Source organism: Anguilla rostrata, chromosome 11 (genome assembly GCF_018555375.3).
Source record: "Anguilla rostrata isolate EN2019 chromosome 11, ASM1855537v3, whole genome shotgun sequence".
Classification (NCBI taxonomy): domain Eukaryota; kingdom Metazoa; phylum Chordata; class Actinopteri; order Anguilliformes; family Anguillidae; genus Anguilla; species Anguilla rostrata.
Window position 1 is genome coordinate 7,663,254 of NC_057943.1, and position 26,400 is coordinate 7,689,653.

A 26,400-nucleotide genomic window follows, 5' to 3' on the forward strand; every position below is an offset into this window, starting at 1 on the left:
GGTAATGATAGCATTAATAAATGACTGACGTGTAAAGAACAGAATATGAAGCTCAAGGTACTTTGGCACGTAATTAAAAATAAGATTTATTTTCAATTTAACATTATCCACCCGCGAACTTACTAATTGGTTACCGAAAAAATAACCAGTTATTTTGTTCTTTTTAAAGTGAACGAACGTGTTGCACTGTAACTGTCGGACGAACGAGGGCGCTGCATCTTACGTTTTCTCAGTCTTCAGTTTAGAAGTTGAGATTGCCCCCGGGAAGGTAAACAATTTTATCTGAAACATCTACATAACAGACCAAAGGAAACTGTTGTTTGGAAGTCTTTTGTTTGTTAATGAACGCTGGCTCAGGTAGCGTAGTTTTGTGATTCTGTCATGCACATTTTTCCAAGGAGTTGATTTTTAACCTGCCTGCGTCTGATAGCAAGAGGGCCAGTTATTTCGAACCCTTAGTGTCTTTGTGTATATATTTGAAAATGGGTGTCGGGGATGTACGTTAGGAGATAACACTTTTAAGGAAGTATTTCGTCTAATTTTAGCTGGGTAACATGCGCATTATAGTGTTAACTTCCAGAGACTAACAACAGTTTTCACATATTTGTATTAAACCGTGAGTTGTTTGAATTTCAGTCGTGCAATTGTTTCCAAAAAAAGAAAAAAAAAAAAAGAATAAACCAACAACAAAAATAAAACACGTTTATCCAGAATAGTTCATTTTCTTTATCATATCTATATTACAATACTCACTTCCCATCAGCCCTAACTTTTTAAAATAAGTATTAATTGAACTCATTGTCTTGTTTCGTCCGAAGAAAAGCAAAGCGGAAGCTCTTATGTTTTCCCACCGTATGTTGGTGTTTATTTTGTTTCACAGACAAGGTGGTTGGATGTGTTGCGTAAACAATAACCTCCAAGATGTGACAGAATAAAACAAAAGATTAATATTCATCTGTCATTTTTTTTTTTTTTTGGCGCAATCCTTTGATAGGTGGCCTATAGCCACAGCAAAACAATCAGCACAGGAAATGGGACTGGTCATGTGGCAGGCATGTATCAAAGCGCAGAACAGGGAGGCTTGTTAAAAACAATCCTAACCTCCGCGTGTCCGTGTTCAAAGTAGGCGATGGCTAATTTTCCACTCCAGCGCAATTTTCCATGCTTGACTAAATTCAATTAGATCATTGAAAGGGCAGGCTGTTTTGATGCAGATATTCGTTAAATTGAAAGGATAGCCTACTACTCAAAAAAGGCGGGTTTATAGTTTCTGTTTTATGTGATAATAATTGGAGACTGGGTTCTTTCGGCTCTCACAAGTTAATCTAGTGACTTTTTTCCCCCGTTCGATGTAATTGTAGTTATGAAATTTGCTAAGGGAAAAAAAACGGATTATTGCAGTGACAGCACTTGCTTAAAATCTTTTTATCCTGAACCAAATCAAACCAGCTTTAGCCACAGGGCCCTGAAAATACTCTAGACAAGATGAGAAAGTGTGCCTCAGAGCCAGGCATTATGTGAAATTATTTTGTGATTGCTACACAATATACTGATTATTAGTATAATTGGTCAAAAGGAAATTTATGCTTAAAGTTGTGCTTTTTTTTTGAGTCGGTGAAATATGTACTCACACCTTGAATTTTGTCAAGCTCTTAAATGCTATCTTTCTGACCGTTAGTGCTTCCTTTGTAACTCACGGTGTCTTGAAGTGAGGTTGCAGAGTTAAACGCATTCCGTTGCAAGATGCAAGGCAGAAATCTGAGGGCGACAGAAATCCTAAACATCCTCGAGCGCGTGTGCGGTATCTGGAGTGTGAACTTGTGCGGAGGAAGTACTCCCACTCTCCTGCTCGCCCCCTTTCATTCATGTGGCTCCCTCTAAGCCATTATATTATATGACAACTGTCAGTTTTTTTTTTTTTTTTTTTTTTACAAAGTAAAAAAAAAAAAATTCCTTTCATGCTTTTTTCTTTTTTTTCCCCCCGTTCTTGTTGCTCTGTTTTAAATTCATTCGAAGCATATGGGCCGCACATCTGCTGGATGCTGAAGACGGCCCCAGCCTTGCATCCCCCCCACCACCTCTCCCCGGCTTCCCGTGAAGCGATCCATACATGCGCCACTCATGGCGTCGCTCCCACACAACTGTTGTCTCTAATGATTGTCACCGGAGAAAGATAATTGTTATCACCTATGTAAATAGAGCGCTGCTTATCGTCTCTGATAGCGACAGATGACTTGGGGGGGGGGGGGGGGGTCTCTGTGGTGCCGTAGCTCGGTACTGCTTTGTCTCTTGGGACAGTTGCACCTAAAATGGCCGAGTTATTTATTCCGAGTTAGATCGTCAGTAGTTAAGTTGTGGGGGGTAAAAAAAAAGTAAACGAAAGATGATGCGAATTGTTTCTAAAAGCACGGTATCATGGTTCAAGTCAGTCTCCTTTGGAGACGTTCCCGGCCTAAAGCCTTCTCCTGATCCACGGCGCTGGGAAGCGTATTGCGTAGGTGGCTGATTGAATCTTTCCTCGGCACGCGGGGGTAGATATTGTGTCTGTAACACGCTGTGTTCTGTCGCCGTGCTTGTGGGCAGCAGTTCTGAGGGTAAGGCACCAGTTGCTGGAGGATTGGCTTCTGTGCGTAATGCGTCAGTGATGAACAGCTATCGATGTGCAGTCACTTGTCTACTTCCTCCTGACATCACAGCGTTCTTGGCGTGGGTACGTTTAACCCTTCACGGTGTACGATCACAAAACACGTGCTTGTGATGAATGTTCTTGTGATTTGAGGAAAATCCAACGTGGTTTCGATGTTGATGAAGAGTTGGCGAAGTTCATTGAAAGTATACAAGCGGTGGCAGAGGGACGGTGATGCGATTGAGCAAAACGTTCATGTACAACTGCCTCAAAGGGTTTTTGCGGGGTCAGTTTAACAACCTTGTCAGGCCCGGATGACGCTCAGTAGCCTTTTTCAGACGTCGCTTTCTGAGGTGGGAAACGGAAATGATGCGATTCAGAATAATGTGATTCGATTTAAGGAAGCCAGTGTCTGGCCTCCCTAAATCAATCAGTCTGCCAATCAATTGGGGGGGGGGATCTGCTGTTCCAGTGGCCTAGCCAGGAAACAGTCTATTGTGGTGTTAATCAAGTCTCCTTGTTTGGAATGGCTCTTCATCACCCACTCCCAGTCGCTGTTCTGTAATTGAGTACTGTGCCGATCGGTGGCGACATGTTGTCGCTTGTGCGTATGACCTGCAGTGTCTTTGTGATAACTATCTGGGTGGCAGGCATGGTGGATTTGCCAGAGTTTGAGTCTTGAGGGGATAGTCTCACTTAACTGAACGTCCTAATGCTGATGTCACAATCACCGCTGGTAACTGAAAGCAGTGGAGTTCTAGAACGCTGACTTTTTCCCCCCAAACGGGTGCACTTTTCCGGTGCACTTTTAAACAGCATGTGCCTCTCGTAGCATGAAATGGTGCGGGTGCAAGCTGGCATGTGCGCTGTGGATGTCTTCCGTACAGCCGTGTTCAAACAAACCCGACCCCCCCCCCTCCCGCAAACCACCACCTAGTGGTTTTTCCCCAGGTCTGTCTGTGCTCCAGAGCAGCTTTTGTTTGTTTATTTATTTGTTTTGGGGGGGGGTGGTGAGTTGTAGGTGGAAGCTGTGTGCCCTGCATAGGCGCAGAGGTTCTGCTCTGTCTCTGCATCTCGCTTTCGGGGTAATTACGGAATCGCGGGTCAACCACGCGTGTAACCACGGCTACGTCGCACGGTAGCAGATGCGCTCGTGGCATTGCGGAGGGGGCGAGCGTGAAGGTAAACAAAAACAGATGCAGCTTGGTTGCTAGGGACACCGGCCAAGCTCGCCCGTCCTAATTGTTCCCGTGCGTGCCGTGACTGGAGGGATGGAGCGGTTGGGATCGGGAGCTGTGCCACGCTTAAGAGATGCCCAGGGACCGGAGTGGGAATTTTATGAATGGTGCTCATTTGGGGAGGGGGTGAGGAAGGGAGTGCTGTCCCTATGCCCTCCTCCTCTTGCTTTCTTTTGGCAACCTGCGTCTCCTGCACAGGAGCGTAACTGTTTGTAGTATGCGGTCCGGCGGTGAACCGGATTGGTCGCGGCACCGCCGGCTGGTGGAGAGAGCACACGCGCCTGGGTTGCGTTAACCAATCAGCCCAGGTGCTTAAAGGTGTGTTCCTCTCCGCAGTTTGGGGACCGAGACCGGGAGCACACACCGAGAGAGAGCGTCTGTTTTGAGTTCCGTCTGACCGAGCACGCAGACGAGGAAAGAAACTGGTCAACTGAAAAGTTGGCCGGCTACGAGCGGCCTGCTGAGAAGCAGTCGCTGGGTTTTAGTATTATTTTAGTAGGTTGTTTCAGTTCATTGTTTTCGCCCGGAATCTGTGACGGGGATGGATGAAGATGTTTGTTTATTTCATTTTGTGTTTTAGTATGGGTGCTCTCTCTCTCTCTCTCTTCATGCGGCAACCAACAGTGCACACCCGAAACTGCCGCGTCTCCCTCTGTGGGGCGTCACACCGGCGTGTTCAAGATCAGGTTCTGCATTAGTGCTTTCACAAACTATGTGCATTTGCTTTTGAAATGAAAGAACGGTGGTTGTCAGTTGCCCGGGGTTAGGGTTACTGTTAGCCTCAATGCATAATGGCTGCTTTTCCACAGTTGCATCGCCAGGAAATCCCTGCTTTTAGTGGATGTACTTGGCATGGAAGATGTACAATTGATGAATTCTTCCTTGACAGGGACTTTTTTTTTTCTTGAGTGTTCTGAGATGATTTCTTGCTTGTGGAGCCTTGAAATATTTCAAGATGTGGAAACTTTGAATGACATCATAGTTCTGGTCATTTCATCCTTGTCGCCATCTTCCTCGTCAATACTGGTTCCCGTCAGCTCCTTCTTGACAGGCCTTGGCTTTGAGACTAAGCATCAGCACAAATGTCAATCCATTTTTACGATTTTAACCATAGTCTGGGGGAAGAAACCGAATGCTGACAAAAAAAAAAAAGAGCACTAAAAGAGTCAGTCAGGATCCGAGATCCATGGAAAGAAGCCATGGACCAGCAATCAAAACAAACTGGCAGCTCACAATCACGGGTCTCCACTGTTGCTGATTGAAGTGGTCAAACTCGAGTGTGGACGGTCATTGAATGACAGGGGTATCGTGTGCATTGTATTCTTCTTCCGGGCCAGTAGCAACCCCCCCTCCAAACCCCCCCCCCCCCATGTTTAAAGGAAGGGAAGTAGCTTGGATGCTAGCATCGGGCTGCTGTGGCGCACATGGCTCAGATGCACGTGAGCTGAACCCTCCGGCTCCGGCTCCGGCGTGTGCGTGTGCGTGTGCACGACAGCCCCGGAGGCAGGGTGGTCCCCCTCCGCCTGGTCCCCCCTCCGCGGCCTGCCGCCCAGATGAGACACCGGGGGGGGGGGGAGGGAGGCACTGAGCAACGCGAGCGGTATCCCGTCTCCTCCGCTTTTCCCGCCGAAACGCTCGGCGAGGCCCGCTCTCACCTCCCCGCGCGGGTTAATGACATCCAGGTTAACAAGATGCCTGGAGAGCCCTTTAAAAATAAAGCTCTGGGATCTCTTTTTATTATACGCTTTATGTCTGTAGCTTCTGTTGGCCTGGAGTGCTTTCAGTCCTCAGTCACACCCCCCCCCCCCTTTCCTCCCCCTCCTCTCCCTCACCCCACAACCCCTTGTGATGAAGCCAACTGCCAGCAGCATACTCTTTCTCTCTCTCTCCCTCCCTCCCTCTCTCTCTTTCTCTCTCTCTCTCTCTCTCTCTCATTAACTGCAACTGTCAGATCTTTCAGATGACGAGCAATTAAACCAGATAATAAACGCTCGCCATCAAGTCGTGTTTGCCGTTGACGTTGCTGCTGCTGTTGTTGTTGTTGTTGTTGTTGCTGCTGTCAAGTGGGGCTCCTTATGCCACCGGAGCGCTAACTAGTACTTCTGTAATGCGCTGGTAGCGGCATTAGTCTCTCGCAGTTCTCTGCCAACACTAACAAAGCCCTAACTGCTCGGCGTAAGGCAGCCACGAGGCTGATAATAAGGCGCGTTGAATGTTAACAATTAGATCTTAATCAGAGCCGGGCTGCGAAGCCTGCTCTTTTTCATCCCCCCGGCTTCGGAGAAACGCAAACAAAGCAGCGAGAACCGCCAAGATAAAACACTACTTCTGAATAATCATGTCACTCAGCGTCCCAACTGCCAAGCGGTCGGCCCGCTGCTCCTGCCGCCGCCGCGCCGATCGCGGAGAAGAGTCGCTGCGAAGACTCGCGACTTCTTTTTTTCCCCCACGACGCTAGCGGATGTCTACGCCGGGCGATGTGATGAGATGACTCTGTGATAGACACCGGTTACGGCCGTGGTCCGTGGTCACTTTTTAGACGGATTGACTGGCTTGGGCGCTGAGACTCTGTACCTGCTGTGTCATTTCCACCCCTTTCCTTACAGAAAAATCTGTTTGTCATTCTTTCTTCATTTGTAACGTGTTTGAGTTTGCATTCATGGATGAAGAGGAGGTGATTGTTAGAGGGTCTGTATTTAAAGGTGGCAGTGTTGCAGAGTAAAGTAAGACACGTACCTGTTACGCCAGTGTTTGACCATCAAATGAGTAAAAGATGACAGTTTAAGACTTCCAAGATGGTACCCTGCTGGTCATAGTCCAGCTAAGATCAGCTGGGACTTTGAGCTGGTTTAACATAACATAGCAGAAGATATATGATGAGAACAGGCCATTCAGCCCAACAATGCTCGCCACTTTCCTGACTAAATTGTACCGAGTGCTCTGATTACCTACAGACTAGATAGTATCTAAAGCCGTATCAAGCCTGGTCTTGAAAATCCCCAGAGTTTCTGCCTCTGCTATGTGACCTGGCAGGCTATTCTACCCATTTACCACACTCTGCGTGAAACAGATTTAGATGGTTTGAGTTTAAGATGGTTTGAGCTGTGCTTTTGCCATGTCTAGCTGGTCATATTGTAGCTGATCAAAGCTGGTGTCTGGCTGGACAAAGCTGGTTAAGCTGGTAGAGATAGCTTGTGGTCAAACTGGTGGACTTAGCTGACTGTAGGCTGGTCAGCTGGTGAACAGCTGGTTGACCAGCTAAAAGTGTCAGAGAAACGCAGATCTCACCAGCTTGACCAGTTTAAGCTGGTTTAAGCTGGAGTTTTCCAGGAGGGCACTCATTGTTTCCATGTAATACATCTCAATTTTGTGTGAACAGGGTGGCCTGTGCCTGGGGGCATTGTGATTTAGAAGCCTTTATGGGTCACAGGTTTTCCTTTTAGGATGTCCCTTACTTTGAGGCTGTGTCCTTTTGATGAGGGGCATGAAAACAAGTTTACAGCAGTGGAACGGTTCGCTTGACACAATGGCAAATATGTCACTGTATATATATCCATTACAGATCAGTACAGAGCTGCCAGGAAAGTGCACAAGCTTTAAATGGCCTGTTAAAAAAAGAACAAAACAAAAAAATGTAGAACATCAGATTCCCCCTCCCCCCCATTTCCATGGAAAAGTGTACGTACCTCTTGTTTTGAAACCGAATTTCCCTCAAAAACACTCCGAAAACTAAACAAAATTGACAATCTCTGGATTTATTGTCTTTTCGTCTTTTGTTTCGAGGAGCGGTGTTTCTGCCGTTGCCGTGGTAATGGCGGGACTATTTACTCTCTCCCCACTTTACTGTAACCTTCCCTTTCCTGCCCAAACAACAAAGGAAACTGTGGGTCAGGCCTTTTCCCCCCCTCTTCTATTATCTCTTAAATTCAGCCCCTGTGCATTTGTGTATATACACAGACAATACTAATGATCCATTTGAAGGTTTATTTTGAATTCCCTCGACGAAATGCATTCCTGTTCCTTCGCATCATCCTGTTGCTGCCCACCTTGAGGGCCTGCTATTGAAATTACTTCGCAGGGCAGACGAAAACACGAAGCTGTAGACTATAGGCTATCGCGTTCCAAGTTCAAAAGGCTCGGCGGCCTTTGTTGGCAGTTGCGAGAACCCCGTTGTCGTCTGTAATCGTCTGCTTTTGCTTGTGGATCGTGATGTAGATGTAAACAGCGTTTCCTTCTCAGTGGTGCGTGTGCTCGTCATGTGAAAACCGAGTGTGTTTTCCTTTTGGAGAGTGAGCACCCGGTGGCCCATTCATCTATCGAGATCGGTAAAACGATAGGATTGTGAAGGGAGTGCCGCAGAACAAACTTTTCTTGATTGATAGGGACATATATTTATATAAATTAGTCAGAATTAGTATACCGGAATATAATTTGGCAGTTTAACGTCATGTTACCTGCATGTATTATGAAAGCCATAGAGAGAAGCTCTGTTGTTAAATTTATTGGAAAAACCTGGGAGTTAGCCTACTTGCATCCCAAATGTTATGTGTTTGTTTTAAATGTTTTTTTTTTGTCTGGTATCAGAGCTGAAAGGCATGCTAAACTTCAGCGGTGGATGTGTGAATATGGAGTTTGGTGATTGGTCGATATCGGATGGGTCCGTGACAGGACTACTGTCGAAAGGTCAGCTGAGGCTCTGTTAGGGTTCGGGAACAGTGATTTACGTCAGAGAAACAAAAGGACTCGTGTGTGTGTGGAGCTGCTCAGCAGATGCACTGCAGGGAGTGTGGTTGTGGAGCACTTGTGTGGTCATTGCCGAGTTTCTCCTCTCTTCAAAAAAATGTGCGATGTATATTTTTGAGGTTTTTAACTTGAACGCTGAACTGAACTCCGCAAAGGTTCCAGCAGTCTGTCAAAAACAAGTCCTCACTTTGTTGGGAGCCTCAGGTACAGCGGTTTTGGGTCATGGTCCTCGTTTCCCTCTTTTGTGAGGCTCACATTTAAGTTTATGTTGTGTGTAGGTCCAGGTGAAGCTATGCAGGCAGCAGAATGTTTTAAAAAGACCCTTTTTCTCCCTTCAGCTGCGGATTAGCTGAACACGTGGGCGCTGTAGTGTGGGACTGTACTGGGCACTAGGTGGAGACAGAGAAGGGTTAGAGACCTTCAGCATCCCTCCTTCTCTCTGTCTCTCTCTCATTCTCCCCCTCTCTCTCTCTCTCTCCGTCATACACAGGGTTTTAAAAGTCTGTAAAGAGAAGAAACCTTTTTTTTTTTTTTACATACAGGTTTGTGTACAAACCTACAGATGAAATCAGAAATATTTACTGTTCTAAGGAGGTAGACATGGCCTTCAAGTGGTGACAGAATAACATAGAATTAGAGCAGTTAATTACAGGTCACAGACGCAGAATTAGGTGGCCAATACAAATGACAAATATGCCGGTGCTGCCCCTCCCTCTATAAATAGCTGGTGTTTAACACCAGGAAGATGCTAAAACACGGTCGCTGTGTGCCAGTTTGCTGAGTCCATGTAAACCAGCAGTGGTGAAAGGAGTATATAGCAAATTAGATGAACGAGGAAAAAAAGGTTGCAGCGCGAGGCGAGTAGAGAAGGGAACATGTCACAATTAAACGACTTAATGGGTGACGGTCCCCAGGTAGATCACATACAATTTACATCAAGTCGCTGTAATAAAGACTTGGTGAAACTTAACACCGAAATTCAATTAGAGTGTTGAATGCATAACCGAAGCCGTGAAAAATGCAGTCAAGGGGGGGGGGAGAAGGGGGGCCGTTTTTCATTTTTTTCCTGAACAAGCCCTGAGGCAAAACAGACCATTAAATTAATACATCCCACGTTTTTTTTTTTTCTTTTTCACTTGAGTATTTTTTATAAAGTTTCTGCTCATTGTCCTCACTAATGTAGTACAGTTTAATGCATTATATGCACTTGTGAAACATTAAGTGTCAATATTTCAGATTAAAAAAAACAAAACAGAGTGGATATTTTTTGATCTTTGTCTCATATGAAGGGAGGTAATTAAAAAGTAATTCATTAACAAATTAAACATGGTAAATAGCGGTTTACACAGGGTCAATAATTTTTTTTACTGCTCATAATGAATTATAGGGGTAATTATAGTGTAACAGGAGCCTTGAGGAGTACTGTAAAGTAAAAGGGACGGTGCTCAGTGCTGGGAGTGAGGCCAGGAATGACCTGTCTAAGGCAGCAGTGCACAGGAGGAACTCCTTATGCCCCTGACAGGAACTTTAAATACAGCAAAAAAATAACGACCACCTCTGAGCTTCAGTGGAAGCTTTTGTCTATTTGGTAGGAAATGTGGTAATTAAAATCTGGTGTGTGTGTGTGTGTGTGTGTGTGTGTCTGCACGCAGCTAGTGTCACTCATCTACAACTGACAGAAGTTTTTGCGTGCGTGTGCGTGTGTGTCTGTCTGCGTGTGTTTTTGTGTGTGTGAGAGAAGGAGTGTTTGTCTGTGTTGCAGGCTTTATTTACTTATGCAAGTTAATGATAATCCCCCCTAAAAATACATTAATTGGCTAAATAACATTGTGTTTTCATGTGAGGTGTAAATGTAAAACAGCCTTGGGTGCATATGTTCATATGGAGCTTGTTCCATATGTAGACATCACATGACCCTGGAGCGAGACTTGCATTGAGAAAGTAGCTCTGTTTTTCCATGCAGTGAATATATTAAAAAATGTCAGATTTCAGTGAGCCGTTGTGCAACTATAAAAACAAAACAGTCTACTTTTCAAAAAAATCTCTGAAAATACAAGCATCGAGAGCGACGCAAACGTGCAAGTTTGGGCAGAGAACGGGGGAGTTGTGTGTCTGGGAGGAAAGTCATCCATTATTTATTAAAAGTGATGAATGTACTCGACGCTTTTCCTTGTTTCAGCATGCATTTTTCCATTTGTCTCTTGTTACTAAATTTTTAAGTGTTTTTCCACATCGGATTGATGCTGCGTATAATTACTGACTTTGCACCAAAATCATATGTGACATGACTAGGGTGGCAAATTAGTGCATTTGAGGGTGGGGACGGCCACCTGGGAGAGAGACCGTGAGAGGGAACGAGGCTCTGGAAAGAGCGAGAGTCGTTTTAAATATTACATGCGCTCCCCCCTCCCCCGGAAAAGTGCCAAAATCATTTGAATTAACAGAAAAGATGCTTTAAAAACCTAATTGAAAAGTTTTAATTAATTTACTTATTTCTATTTAAAGGAGCCCGTCACGTCTCCCCAGGATGCTCTTCGGACGCAAAGCAAACGCGTTCAGACCGTTCTCCTCGTCAGATTAAAAAAAAAAAAAAGAAAAGGCAAAGGAGCAACAAGAAGAAAATGCTAAAGTGCTTATTTTTAATTTATTTTTTTTAAGGCAGACGGAATACTCGGCGCACTGCGCTGATTTTTTGCCGTTTGGAGGCTGAAATAATAGATGGGCGCGCTCATGTCTTTTTAATGGCGGCATGTTGTGCAGGAGGTAAACACGGCGTTCGTGTGTTTTCTCTCTCGCCGCGCTCGGCTTTCTCGCGGTGGCCGCGCGTAAAAAAGCGAGGCGCGGATGTAGGCCTGCGCGTCTCGCGTTGAAAAATGCAAAAATGCGGAGATGGGGAAATTCCGCTTTCCGGTGACGTCCGTGAAACCGACCCGCTCATCCGCGAGCTGCGTGCGCGCGGGTTCGACGCTGCGTGTCTTCAGCGCCGATGCCTGGGTGGCCTAACCTGCTAAAAGGTGTCTACTAGTGCCCGATGTAGCGAGGTTTCTGCAACCTGTGGAAGGTGTGATGCCCTTTCCCCCCCTCTTTGTCTGAAGTACCCTTTAATAACAGTGGCTTCTCATTTTTGGCTCTACATTTGCTAAGGCTGAATATCGTACAAAATACAAGGCCTGGACTTCACTTGCTCATGAATTGGTGGAAGGTCCCTGGCTACGTGGGTGTCGATGATCTTCAGGATCAGTGTGGACTGGCTGAGATTGCTCAGTGCATTCATCCTTTGATGCTTATATCCAGGTTCTGTGCTTGGCTGTTCATCCCCTCTTCAATGGGTGTGTTGCCCACGGTGATGTCACACCCCATGGGCGTGCTCCACTCAAGCACTTGAAATTTTGGCAGCCGAAAAAAAAAACAAAAAAAAAACACCACCGCATCTTAGTTCGTCACTGCTACAGACTCGGATTTGTTAATTTGTTTTAATTGGATGGGGGTTTTTTTTTGGAGAGGGGCTGATGTGTTTGTGTGCGGAAGACCAGGCATCTCGTGTGGGGCTGGCTGGTGAGGGATATTGCCTGGCGCTCATACATAATTGAGAGATCTTGAATGTCAGGCCTGTGGGAGCGAATGCGTGGAGAGCAGTGCCTCTCCTCTCCTCCTCTCCTCTCCTTGGAGCATGGAGTGTGGTTCCTCTCCTCTCCTCTCCTCTCCTCTACTCAGAGCGCAGTTCCTCTCCTCTCCTCTCCTCTCCTCTCCTCAGAGCGCAGTTCCTCTCCTCTCCTCTCCTCAGAGCGCACCTCCTCTCCTCTCCTCTCCTCAGAGCGCAGTTCCTCTCCTCTCCTCAGAGCGCAGTTCCTCTCCTCTCCTCTCCCTTCCTTGCCTCATCTCGAACTCTCTTCTCAGGCTGAGTTTCATTTCAATTTCCATTCCTTAGAGCGCAGTTCCTTTCTCTTCTCAGACGCTGCGTTCGTCTCTTTTACTCGTTTAGTCACCTCCTCAGGGTGCGGTTCCACTCCCCACTCTCCTCTCCTCTCCTCAGAGTGCAGTTCCTGTTCTCTCCTCTCCTCTCCTCTCCTCTCCTCTCCTCTCCTCAGAGTGCAGTTCCTCTCCTGTCCTCTCCTCAGAGCGCAGTTCCTGTCCTCTCTTCTCCTTTCCTCTCCTCAGAGCGCAGTTTCTCTCCTCTCCTCTCCGCGGGGCGCGGGTGTGGGCGCTGCAAAAACGACATACAGAAAACATCTCTGTGGCTCAGCCGGGTTTCTTGCATTTTACAATTTAAACGCATTTTCCAGTTAGAGCGGCTTCCTTTCTTTTACACGCGATCTGTTGGGCGTTTCAGGTAAGCACCTCGCTCGAGGGGGCAGTGCCAGCACCCCACCTGGCACCAGTTCTCTAACTGCAATGCTAATGCTCCCTGCAGTGCTTTGACCTGCCGACAGACTAGGCTCGCTCGCTGATTCGGTTTGACACTTTGACCCACACGTGTCTCTGGGGCTAGCACCACCTTCTGGTGGTTCTGAAGGGTTCAGCCATGTCGTCCAGTCCACCAGGCAGGCTGGAATTGTCGTTTGGCCGTGGTCCGAATGCCATCAACCTCTCAAAACCTTACGCAGTCACTCTGTAACAGAGTACCCTGCCACATAAATTACCTCCAGTAGACCCTATATAAAAGGCCTGGGATGTTCAGTACATGCACATTGGCACACACCCACGTGCTTGCACTTACACCCAAACGTGCACACCCAGTCAATCCCCCAAGTGCCCGTAAATTGCTGGAAATCACATATTGTTTGTGTTGTGTGACTTTTTCTGCCTCAGTGTCAAACTTTATTCCTCTTCCAGAGCAGTAGCTGGCTAACATGTGGCCACGTACATTAACTTTGAGGGTGAACCTCAGAATTCACCAAAAAAATACTAATTTATTATTTTTTTGATCCATGTCTTCTCTTGAACAGTGAGGTGAAGTGTTTGTCACACAAGTGCTCTTATCTTTCGACAGGGAAATGACACCACTTTCCCCCTCTTTCCCTCACTGCCTCCCCCTTTCTCCCATTCATCCTTTCTGCCTCACTCTCTCATCCTTTGTCCTCCTTTCCCCTCCTTTCTTCCTCACTCTCATCCTTTCTCCCTCACTTTTTTCCCCTTTCTCCCTCACTCTCTCATCCTTTCTCCCTCACTGTCTCTCCCCCTATCTGACTCACTGTCTCCCTTTCTCCCTCACTCCTCATGCTTTCACCCCCCTCTTTCGTCCCTGACTTTCTCCCCCTTCTTTCGTCCCTGACTTTCTCCCCCTTCTCTCCCTCACTTTCATCACTGACTGTCTCCCTCACTTCCTCCTCCTTTCTCCCTCACTCTCTCCCTCTTTCTCCCTCACTCCCTCATCCTCTCATCCTCTCATCCCTCCCCTGCGGAGGCTCGGGGGAAGAGGGCTCTTTTGGAACGGGGGGGAACCCGACTTTGTTACTGAGTGAGACGCAGGAGCGGACAGCGCGCCATTTATTTATTTCCTTTTGTGCGCCACTCCGGCTCAGAGATAAATGGAGGGCTGTCTCTCCAGCCGAGAGCCAGCTTTATATTTTTGACGTTTTCGTGTTTAATGTGTTGTATATTTTATACGGCCCATCTTTATCCCCCCCCACCCACCACCCCCATATCCCCCCACACCCCCCCCCCCCTTTCACCATTTTCCTTTAAAGCTCAAATGCAGTTATTGATGCTCTGGCTGCAGTGCATTATGCATTATTTGTTAGTAAGCACCATTTTTGCATACTGACGGTAACAAGAAAATGCATGTATGGAAATTCTAATATAAATTGACTTATGTTCAGGGCCCCGGTTTCTGCTCGCTAAGCTCTTCTGAGAATAATATATAGTTCCTTTATATTGCTAATCCTGTGGAACCAGCCTTAAAGACTCCAGCTTTATAAAGAATTTGTCTATGGAGACCTTTGGCTTTTAAAGACTTTTATCTTATATTACAGGGCTGACAGATTGCACCCCTTTCTATCGTTTTTATGTTTTCCTTTCCCAGCACTAAGAATAGGAAGAGTGGTATGATGAAGAGGGAGGGGACAATATTGATGAAGGAGAGGGACGGAGGGGAGGGGAAGGGAGGGGAAGGGTAGGGGGAGGAGGGGGGGGCTGTACTCTGTTGTAATGGAGCTACGCTGCTTTATAAAAGTGTAGTAATTTATGACAGCCCTTTCTCATTCAGCATGAACAGTTTTTATTATTTCAATCCCCCTATGAGCGGGAATGGAGTGGTTGAGAGTGGTGCAGGAGACGCGGGTCTGGCGCTGGGGCAGGAAGTGGGGCCAGAGTGCTGCGGGGGGCAGGGGCTGCCGGTCCCAAAATCCAGCGGGCATTGTCCAGCGGAGAGGGCCGGCGTAGGACCAGGTCAGTTCACCATGGGGCTACTATGCCTGGGGTACCACCAGGGACTTTGGGCCCCATGAAGAGATCTCACATTGGGCCCCAGCACCCCAGACAATCCAGTGTTCTAATATTTTTTGAGGGCCCCCTGTCAGTCAGGGCCCTTGGAATCGTCTTGACCCCCCCCCCCCCCCCCACAGGATCCATCACAACTCCATAAAAAAAAACACCCATGGTAGTTTAGTTTACATGTTAAAAAAAATAGAAGTATACAGTTGGACAGATCAAACTTTTGTATTTCAGCCTCGTATGTGCTGTGCTTTTGGTTTGTGCAGGGCAAGCACTTTGCCAGCGGTTTGCTTTCAAAGATCTAGTCAGGCCTGCACGAAGAAGAGAACGTGCAAGAGGGGGAAATCCAGCCAGACTGTTTTTGTGTGTAGTCCTGTTGGCACTGTCAACTTGGACACTGCTGTTCAGGTCTTGGTCTTGTCGGGTTCGCTTTGTGCATTGCCTGTCCAAGCTGACAAGCACGGTTACATCACTGACCAGTGCACCAGTAGGGTCACAGCCTCCTTTTGGTACGCAGTGCTGAGTGTGGCCTACAGTAAAAGTATATGGAGTGAGCTATGCGGTAATATTCATTTTAATAAAAAATTTAATAAAGGTTTTATTGGGCTGCAGCCTAAATTTGTGGGCCCCAATCAATACAGTTATACCGGGGTGACCCCCCCCCCCTCCAAGCCACAGCACAGGAACGGGGGTGCGGGGGGAGGGGGGCGAACAGAGAACAGCACCCTCATAAACAGTGATCTGTCCTGCCTCTGTGTCCCCAGCGCTCCCCCAGGGCCCTCGCCACCTCTCACCCGGCAACGGCTACTCCCCGATGAGTCGGGCCCGGCCCGTCGCCATGCCTACGGTGAGACGGTAAATGACACGTGTTGGAAAATAAGGAGCACGAAGCCTCTTGTTTGCCAGTAATCAAGGTGCCAGTTTGGCGTGCTGTTTAGGGAGCAGCTCGTGTAACCATGAGGTCATAGATTGCCTGCTCCCGCTGTCTTTGCCGCGCCGCTTCATCTGAACAGCCCCCGTAAGGAATTGGGCTGAAAATGCGTGTAACGCGTGGCCCTGCGTAACGTATGGATGCAGCCTTCGCAGTCTCACCCTTGGTAAAAAAAATATATATATTTGCTGAGCAAGTTAAAAAAAAACAACAAAACCCATAAATATGTTCAGAAGGTGGAGCAGCTCGCGGCGTTCGCTCACCTGCGCACCTGTACACATTCCGCCGTGCGCGTGTTTGCCTTTCCCCAGAAGCGGGGTTCTGTGTTTATTCTGCGTTCCGCGCGGCGCTGGAGCCGCGGCGGTTCGAGAGGGAGACGCGTCGTCTCTCTCTCCTCGTCCCCGTTTGCGATGCGTGAAAAAAAAGGTTTTTACTGCGCGCGCTTATAGACGGCCTCAAACAGAATCAGGCCTTTCCGATCTGTTTAAATGATTTTTAAAGGCGGACGGAGAGGCGGAAGCCCCTCTGATTTACGGTGTCTTTCTCTCCCTCTCTCTCTGGATTGATGTTGTGCCTTTTTTTATTTATTTTTATTTTTATAAACGTCCCGACCGTTTTACTGCATCATCTTGTTTCCAGAGACGTGGCTTCAGCCCAGTAAAGAGCCTTCTAACGTTCTCTGGATTTTCTATAAACAGAGGATGCAAAACTATTAAAACGGGCTTAATGTAAATTGCTTTTATTTTTGGTGTAATTACCCTGGAAATTAGCCATAGGCTGCCTCCTCCTGTTGGTTCTCTGTATCATGTATATATACAGATACCTTGAGAAAATATCAAAGTACAATAGAAAAACTGTTAATAGACTATACCAAAACTCAGGAATTATTATACAAATATGTATAATATGTACTTTCTTTTTCTCTTTTGTCTTTGAACAGATGCATTGCCCTTGCAGTCTATTTACCATTTACCCTTGAAATCTCTACACCTTTTTGTGCGTTCCTGAGAAGTGCTGTGTGTGAGAACATGGTCCCCCCCCCCTGCTGTATTTCTCCTGTTTAGTTTAATATCATGATGGGGGGGCGATATTGATTTGGTATTTGAACGGGGGAGGCCGGGGTCTGAAAGCACCGAAGCTCTTATTGGGTCGGACGGGCGGAAAAAGAGAGACGTTCATTTTAAGGAGATGTTACGAGCCGCCGGCTCGGAACGCCCTGACGCGGGTTCCGGACTGTCGTGAAGTTATCGTCGGGACGGGCGAGACGACTGCGTCCTTCTCTAACTATCGCGTGCGGGCGGCGCAGGGCCGCGCCGCGCCAGGCTGTAAAATGAACGATGTTTGTAAAACGGGACGTTTCCGCCCGGTCAGCACTTCCACGCAGAACGCTCCCCGGGTTTTATGTTCGTGTTCATAAGCTACTGGCCTAATGCACTCTGACACTCTGTTTTGATATCATTACTACATTATACTCACAATTTTTTGAGCGAAAAAATACAGTACTTAGAAAGTCGAAATTCATAAATAAATTTATGTCAAACTGCACTTAATATTGATTTTGTTAGTGTTCAGATTCAATAATAAGGTACCGGGTGCATGAATATTTAAATATAATCTTCATTTCTGCATCTCCTAATGGCTCCAGCTCCTCCACACTCAATTTAAACACAATTTAAAAACTATAATGTATTGAAAAATACTGGGATTTAGCAATAAATCAAGGGTAGAATACTATGGGCCTTTTATAAGATAGTTCAATATTAGCCCCCTGAGGGACTGGTACAATTAGATTCCTGTTTTTAAACTTCTCAATTATCCTCGTGCTATCATTTTATGTGAGAGTGTTTTCCCCCCCTCCTCTCTTCCTCTCCAACAATTTTCCCAGTAGAAATAGAGAAATGGCTAAATGCTGTCTGCATCGGGGAAGCCAGAACAAAAAGGGGTTAAAGTTCACATCCCTGGTAGTAAATTAAAGTCTTGGCCTCTGCACCTGTCATGGATTTTGTGAGTGGATGAAAAAAAATAAAATTAAAAATAAATACCCTGTACGGGGTGCTTTAATCCAATTTCCAAAATCAAACCTGAATGGGCTGTTGCAAAGCTCACCGATGATAAGTGCCAATGAATAAGGGGAAAAAAGTCACTGATTCCAAATCTTCCAAAGTCCCAGTTACAATCAAATCCAGTTCAAATAATTACAATTAAAAAGGACTCATGTCCTCATGGATTGTCTGTGTAACGAAGTTACAATGACTTATGTTTAGTTTTTGACCAGCTGAAAAAAAAAAATACAAATATGACTGAAAAATTAGAAAATGGGGCCTAGGCCACAGCAGTTGACTCTGTTAATGTTTATCATTAATTCTGGAATGCGATGCTATTCATTGTAACAAAAGGGCAAATGAGTCTTTGATTCAGCCTTATGGGCATCAGGGAGGTAGGCACCAGGAATAGGCAGTATTTCAGTTGTATGTAGGCTATTTGAAGAGTGTCACAGTGTATCTCTATTCATTTATTTTGGCTGGTTTGCTAGTCCCACAACTTCAAAAAAAGAAACATGCGCCAATTCACTGAATGCATACCGTTTTGTTTTAATTCTGTGATTCTGTTGTCATTTTGGTCTGCTTTTTAATTTTCTGCTTATAATTTGACACAATAGTATCAATGAATGTCTAACAAAATGAAATGAGATGTGTTTGTGGCCTTGAATTATTCATAATCACACCTCAGTTTTCCCAAAACCGTAATAACAAAGATTATCTTGGACTATTAACTTTGAATGGCTCTAAGATTATCTGGTACTACAGTTGTAATGGGAAACTAGGTCCTGATCAATATTGTTTCTCTTCCAAGACAACAGAGCCTTGTTTCATTACAGTTAGGGAATTTGTGTTTGGAGACTATTGTACATCCAAGCTTTACAAAACTTGGCAGGACATAAGGGGAGTTAGTGATGTACTGCAGAACTTTGCTATTTAACAAAGCCTCTCCCATTTAACCAGGATGGACAAATATTTATGCAGAAAACTAACTGGAACTTATCCAAAAAATGTTACATGAAAAAATGATGTGGCCCCATTCCCATTACAGCTAAACATAATGCTGTTTTAAAAAGTATTTTCAAAATACCAAACACTATTTTATTTTGATACATTTTTTGAAACTAGTGTTTTGTAGTTTATTTCTTAATACATTTGCCTCTGGGGTATTTCGAAATTTGTATCAAAATAAATGTTTTAATTTTTGTCTCAAAATGAACTTTAGATCTCTTACCAATCTCTGAAAGTTAGCAAAACGGGGCTAGGCGCGTCTTTCTCTTGTTTTTGTTTCGTTACATTGAATGGCGTCTAAATTGGATTTTGCATACGCACGAGCATGTGAAGCAGCACTGTAGGGCTGCCCAGGAGCAGCACGCGCTCTGAATTAACATGCGAGTAGAGAGAGACGACAGCTTCTCCGTGTTCCGTCAGCGGCCGCGCTCTGGCCACGTTTTCCTGCCATGTAGATTCATTAGCGGGACGCGTTTCTCGGCTGCGCGAGAGAAGGTGCTGAGAGGAGACGCGCGAGCGTTCCGGCACATTGCCGCGAGGCCGCACGACCGCGGCTCTGGATCGCACAGCGCGGAGGTCCGCGCTGGAGCAAATTTTTGCCGCGCTTGCCAAAGGGCTGTCCTTCAAAGCGATGGGGGGAAAAGCCGCCGCTCAGATGGGGGTTCACGCTGTCCAGGAAACAGCTGATTTTGTTTTGTAGTTGGACGTCCCTCCGCCAACATTAAAAGCCTGTCTCAGGCTATATGTGTCTCATTACCAATCGCACTATATTGTCATTTCATTTACGCGCTGAGGAAAAAAAAAAACCCTGCTTCAGCATTAATTATTGGCTTTATATGGGGTAAATTTATTAATCTCTCAGTCAGCTGTGTTGCACAGATGCATATGATTTATATTTTTTTTATTTGGAAGCGGGTGCGGGGGGGTTACAAGGTTTTCCATTTGAATTAAACACAGATGTCTAGTTGATGTATCTGTGAAGAGTAAGGAAACATGCAGAGACTCAGTGACCCTCCGCCAGAGGAAATCAGGCTACGGAAATAACACGACGGACCGCAGGAAGTGCTCCTCACATAACATGTTGAGTTGATAACGCAGAAGTGAAAGGCGATCGCTTTCATCGCATTTCTATTTCACGTAGTCACAGTGACAAGTTCAAAATATCAAAATATCTTAAAGTTGTTTTTTTTTTTTTTTTTTAGTTAACAGAATTAAATGTATTGCGTGGGATAGACTGAAATGTCTTTGTACTGAAATTCCAAAGTTCTGTGACGCAAAGTGTTCTATTGTGTAGATTGGTGAGGCTCAGTGGTTTTTTTTTTTTTTTTTTTTTTTGGTTTTTTTTATTTGCCCGAAATGTGTGTGGATGTGATACGATATGCACTTTGGGTGACTCCAGTCTCCAGCGATTAGCACAGAGCCCATTATGTAAAGGTGGCCCGGCTCTTGACTGCTAATGGGGTGCTTGTCTCGGTAAGTTATGGCCGTAGTCTTCTCTGCTCCAGGGTCACACATAAAGGCCCCCCTTTTTAATTTGAGGTCATCCACGGTCATTTCAAATGGCAGACGGTGGAATTGGAGGACTGCTCTGTCCCGGCGTACGCACTCGGGCCCCAAAACATGCCCGTTAACCGCGACGGGAAAATATCAAAATTATTTTTGATATGGCTAGCAGAAATTATTCTTTATTATGATTAAATTGTTTTATGAGCCACATGTAATCTAGCCTTTTTGTTTTGTTTTAAAATATCAGAACACTCATATAAAAGGGCTGTAGATGAATATACAATGGCTTAGTGGTAGCATGTGAAAAACTAGTACTGTTCATTTGTATTTATCAAGCTAGTGATCAAATGAATTTCTTAGGGTGGTTTTGATTACTGTATTGGATGGACCATGTAGAACCACAGCTGCAGTTTTAGCTGCAAAAAGAAATTGCTCAGACGCTTGAGGGAGAGACTGTTATATATAGCAGGCAAGGATGTATGTTTATAATTTTACATATTTGTTAATTTTCCATTACATATTCTACTTTATTAAGAAAACCATGGCATCTCCATTTATTCATTTCATGTTTTTACTTTAAAGAACCGACGTATTTATTTGTACAGCCGTGTAAGTTATGCTGCAGAACGAACATTGTCAGTATGTCATGTGAAATTCCGTACGAACAGTCAAAGCAGGCCTTTGAACCCGTGTTCAGATGCAGATGAGGCGTGTGCATCGTGTGAATGTTGTCATCATCACCCCCCCACCCCCCCTTTCTCTCTCTCGCACACATACACAGCCAGGCTACATGCAGATCAGTGCCTCTGACAAGTCGGTAGCATTACTTATTTCTGCTCCGTGGCATTAATGCACTCTGGTAGGCACAGGGCTTCTCTCACGATAATTACGTCTGTATTCCTGCAAAGTCCCTTAAAACGCAGGCGTGCGACGCCTGTCTGCAACCAAACATTGATTGCCGCCGTTGCGAAATCCTGATTGCTGAATTTTTGAGCAGTCCTTTGTGAGCCACTTCATTTTTCCTTTCTTGAGTAGATTATTAAAAATTGATAATTCTTTGTAATAGCCTCATTTCTGTCAGTTTTCATATTTTAATCTGGTTTTAAGGAAAACAAGCTACATTAATCAAATATGACAGAACACACTCCTAATGTAATCATGTAGGGAAATATGAATTGCAAATGCCTGGCTCTCCTCCCCCCCCCCCCCTCCACCCCCCAAACCCCCCCTCAAATGTACTTTCCATTAATGTTACAAAATAAAATAATCATGACCATTTTAAATAGAAATCAACTACATGGAATGCAATGGAATATTTAAAATCGGGTTTGTCGAAAACGGCTAAATGAGGAGGCGCTACATCAAAAAACGAGGAGGTGCGGCGTCGCGACCGGGCCCCCCCCCCCCCGGATCTGGGTCTCGGGGTAAATGGGAGGTGACACGCGCGCCGCACCGCGAGGAGGCCACGCCCCCCTGGCGCCGAACGGGACGGAACGCAAGTTTTCTTTGCGTTCGGGAACGGACAGAGGTCTCCTTCGCTTAAATGATTTTCCCGGGCCCCGGCTCCTCCCCGGCCAGCGATGAACGGGGGGGGACTCTCGTACGAGCGTATGCAGCCGGAGACGACGCGCCGCGCGGTGCGTGCTCGGTGCGTTCGGCATGCGTGTGTCAAAGACGGCACGGCCCCGGTGTTTATGGCCGGTGTTTTGCTGCTTGCCGAATGCGCGGCAAGATTCCGTGAGCCGGGGTGCTAAGAACGGAACTGTACTGAACATAAAAAAAAAACAAAAAAAACAAACATTAAAAACAACTGATTTCCAATGCCTGGAACATAACATGTTTCCATGTATGCATGCCCCTGATTTACAGTGTACTTGTTTATTTGATAAAAGCACACACATGCAAACGCACACGCAAACACTCACACACACACACAAACAAACAGTGTTAAAATGCATGTTTTGCATTGTTCAGCCTTCAGAATAGGCACTTTAAAAATATACATTTTGTGCGGTGGGGGGGGGGGCATGTTTTCCTGCATGAATGGCATTAACTGTAATTTACTCCACTGTCGAGATTTTTTTTTTTTATGAATCTTGCATGGAGTCTCTAAGCAAGCTATTCAGGAGAGTGGCTCGGTCCTTGCGCTCAGAAGACAATTGCTTTAACGGGGAGACGCACCTTTCACAACAAGTCAATATCTGAGCTCAGGGGGAGGGGAGCCATAATTAGATTCATTTGCTCCTCAGATCAATGTTTTCCAGGGGATGCGAGTTATAAAGTAGCGGGCCCGGGCATTAAAAAATCATAACCAAATAAGGAGGGCCTTTGAAGAAATACGCGCCGAAAGTTTAGCCGCGCTGCACTCTCTCTCTCCCGAACGGAAACGGGGCGGAAAAAAAAAGCGGATGAATATTTAAAGACGCGGGGAAGGAAAATGGGCGCAGTATAAAAGGAGCGGTTTTAAAGGGGGGGGGGGCCCCGACCTTGGCCCAGCCCGGAACAAAGGAACCCTTTAGAGGGTGCCCGGGCCACACTTAGAGAGGGGAAAAGCGGATAATTTGTTAATGTCACACACTTGTTGGAAATGGCAGATAAATGGATTTCGGCCATTATTTGGCCCGGGCCTAAGTGAGGCGGAGGAGGAAGAGCGGGGGCCCGGAGAGGACGAAGCTCCCGGTTATGACTGATAAGTGTCTGAAAGCTAATGAGGGCGGGAACGGGGCCAAGGTCGATGGCCGCCGGCGAGGTGTCCGCGTCGCCCGCGCCGTCCCCCCCGTCCCCCCCCCCCGCGAACATGGCGGAAATATACATCGAGCTTTTAACACCTTGAAATGTAGGGGAGACTGGAGTATGAAATATGGGCTTGTAATGGCTTTTTAATGACCGCCACAACCCCTCTCTCTCTCCCCCCCCCCCCCCCCCCCTTACCCCCCTCTCTCTCCGCCCCTCGTCCACCCCTCATTCCGGACTGAGATTAGAAATCGGGAGGTGAACCTTGATACTGCGACGTTAAGTGCTTGTAATGCGCCGCGTAACTTTGTTTGGCCGCCCCTGGTTGAAGACGGTTGGCCGCGCGCGCGGGAGAAAGGCGGGAAAAGGAGCTGATGCGTACGCCGCTCGGCGTCTCGTTGGCACGGCGATAACGGTGACGGATAGCGCGGCGACGTCCGGGGCGGACGGATGAGCTACGCTGACACATAACAAATAGGGGCCTTCAGTCCCGGCGATGGCGTCGGGCCTGATAGAGACCTGGGTTACATGAACATAGTCCTCTTTTATTTTTTATTTTTTTGGGTGGGTGACGGGGGGGAGGGGGGTTTCATTGTTCGGTGTTTACACATGCCTTCGCGTCGCATGCACTCTAGTGCCAACACTCTAACCCTACCTCCACCATCCCCCCCTCCCCCCCTCCCCCCCTCCCCAAACCCAGGCTAGTGACTGAATTTCACTTCATTAGGCCTCCCTTAATTGGTTTCCCACGAGTCTCAGATTAATCGAATAATCTCTAATACCGTTCACAATTAAATCAAACTGAAAAGTGCGTATGCGGGAGGGCCGAGTCGGGGCTCGTCACCGGCTGCCCTTCGGCGCCGTCGCTACGGAAGCCCGTCCGCTCTTCCGAGCGGTCCGTTAGCGGGTTAATCGAGGCGCGGTCGCCACGCGCCAGCTAAAACCAGGTAGCGCGGTTTTTGGGGGGAGGACGGTTCGTGGAGAGACGGCGGCTGCTTTCCGTGTTTTGAGTAGCGTCTCGGCCTCACGCCGCTGATCGCCTCGGTCAGGAGTCGCTCGGGTGCTGCCCCTGCGTCTGAGGCCCGGAGGTGGGTCGCGTCGCGTCGAGGGCGAACGGAAACAGGAAACAGGAAGCGGTCGCCGCGGTGCCCAGACATCGCTGCCGCCTCCCCCGGCACGTGGGCCTCGCCTCCTGTGTGCCGACGTGCTTAATGTCCTCTAAAGACCCATATTACACCCCAATTAGATGGCACTCTTGTTTCCTTACATCAAGGGCTTGACTCCGCTGGCTTGTCACCCTCCCTCGGCCCAATCAATTTCATTACTCCGGTTACGGCCCAGCTCGGGTTGGGGGGGGGGGGGGGTATGGGGTGGGGGGGGTGGGGGGAGAGCTGTGCCCTTAAACTTCAGCCCCCTTGCTCCGGTCGATCAATAGCCCCACGTCCCTGCCAAGCTTCCATTTAAAAGTTCATTTATTTCCAGCCGTCATATAAAACAAGACAGAGCATCGATGCGGTCCCACTTTGTTTTATTTGACTGACGATTTCCAACATGACACTCTGCTCCGCGAGGACGGACAGGTCTGGGGGGGGGGGCGTGTGGATTGCCGGTGGGCGGGACCACCGACCGGGTGGGGGGGGGGATTGGGGGGGGAGGCGACGCCATTGGCCCGTTTCCTGACTGGCGGCCTCAGGCTTTTCTGCTGTTGGCTGGTCTACGCTTGCCCGCTGAGTTTGGGCTTACTCAACAGGCACGTTGCCTTCCCTCCATTGTGACTCATCATTCAGTCTCGCTCCCTCCCTGTCCATCCACCCCTCCGTATAACGTCTCTTAACTCTGGCTCAGCATCTCTTTGTCTATTGTCTCCATAGCTCCGCTTTCTATCTAATTTTATTTGAATTATTTATTTTTATTACTTTTTTGTATTCTTCCTCTTTTGATTCTATTGAATCTTTGAAGTGTACTTACTGGACATTTCAGTCTGCTTTTTATGGGTAGTTGCAAGGAGGACAACTCAATAAAACATTTTTTATTTTTTTTTTAAATCTGTCTATCTATATCTTTTACCGATCTATTAATTCTGCTGATGCCGTCTTCTCCTGCGTGTGAGTGCCTGTGAACGATCTAAACGGCGACTGTAAAGTTGTGTTTTTTTTTACTGAAGCCATTTTATCGGCCTGTCCGGAGAACAGGAGCGGCATTCCGGCCCGGTATTCCCGAACCCCGTTCCGGAGGGCATTCCCCGCTGCCGCTCCCCTCCCGGCTGCAAGCCCTATAAAATATACGTGGACAGCTTAATGAGCAAAGCGAACCCTCCGCGCTTTTATTGGGACGGGCGTTTATCAGTTTAATTTGTTTTTAATTCCATTATTCTTATATTTATAATCGTAATTTATTGTTTCGGAGGGGTTAACCCACGGTTGCTTAAAATCAATATGGCGGCTTTAACAAGGGGGTCCTGCTTAAGGGTGAGAAGAGTTTGCCCGCAGTGCGGCGACAATGTGTGAACATGTTTGAGATCCATCTTTAAAATTGCTTTCAGCCAACTTTGATTTTAGTGTAAAATCTAAATGGTTTCTTACTGCGCCTGCTGAAGCCATTTTTACCAGAATATTCCGGTTCCTGTCTGGTGCCGTGTTCGAGACTGAGTGATTTGCCCACCTGTATTCTAATGGCCCTGCCTGTGAGTTTTGACTTCATTGCGAGTTGTTTTCTAAATTCCTAATTATTCCAGACAAGGGGAATTTCGCCGAGGCCAACGAAGTCCATTAACATTCTTCAGTTGCGAAAACAATTACAGCCGTCGTTTATAATTATCTCGTAAAAGGACTACACGCGGGCTGGCGTCTTGTCATGTGGAACGCAGGTCAAAGCTGATGTTTTCCGCTCTCAAGGAGAGCGAGACGTTATTTCGTCTGCGCGTGTGCGCGCGGAAAACTTTCGCACTCCGGTTTCGTGGAGTTTCCTGCCCGCGGAAGGTTACGCAGTCATTGCCTCTTAAAGGCCCTGCGGTTCAGATCATTTCTCATTTTAAATATTGGCGTACGATGGTGCCCTCCGATTTGCCTGTTTGATTGTGCCCAGTGCTTTTTTTTTTAACATGCTATGAGCTACTCATGTAACCAGACCCGGGTCTAAAAA

General features: G+C 46.8%; 1 long non-coding RNA gene across 1 annotated transcript in view; it reads left to right on the top strand.

Moving 5' to 3' along the window:
- LOC135235377 (uncharacterized) overlaps positions 1-26,400 on the top strand; it is a 43,687-nt gene continuing 17,287 nt past the window's right edge. The window contains exon 1 of the long non-coding RNA XR_010324367.1: positions 1-268. This is a non-coding gene — a long non-coding RNA (uncharacterized LOC135235377). The remainder of the gene's footprint in view (positions 269-26,400) is intronic.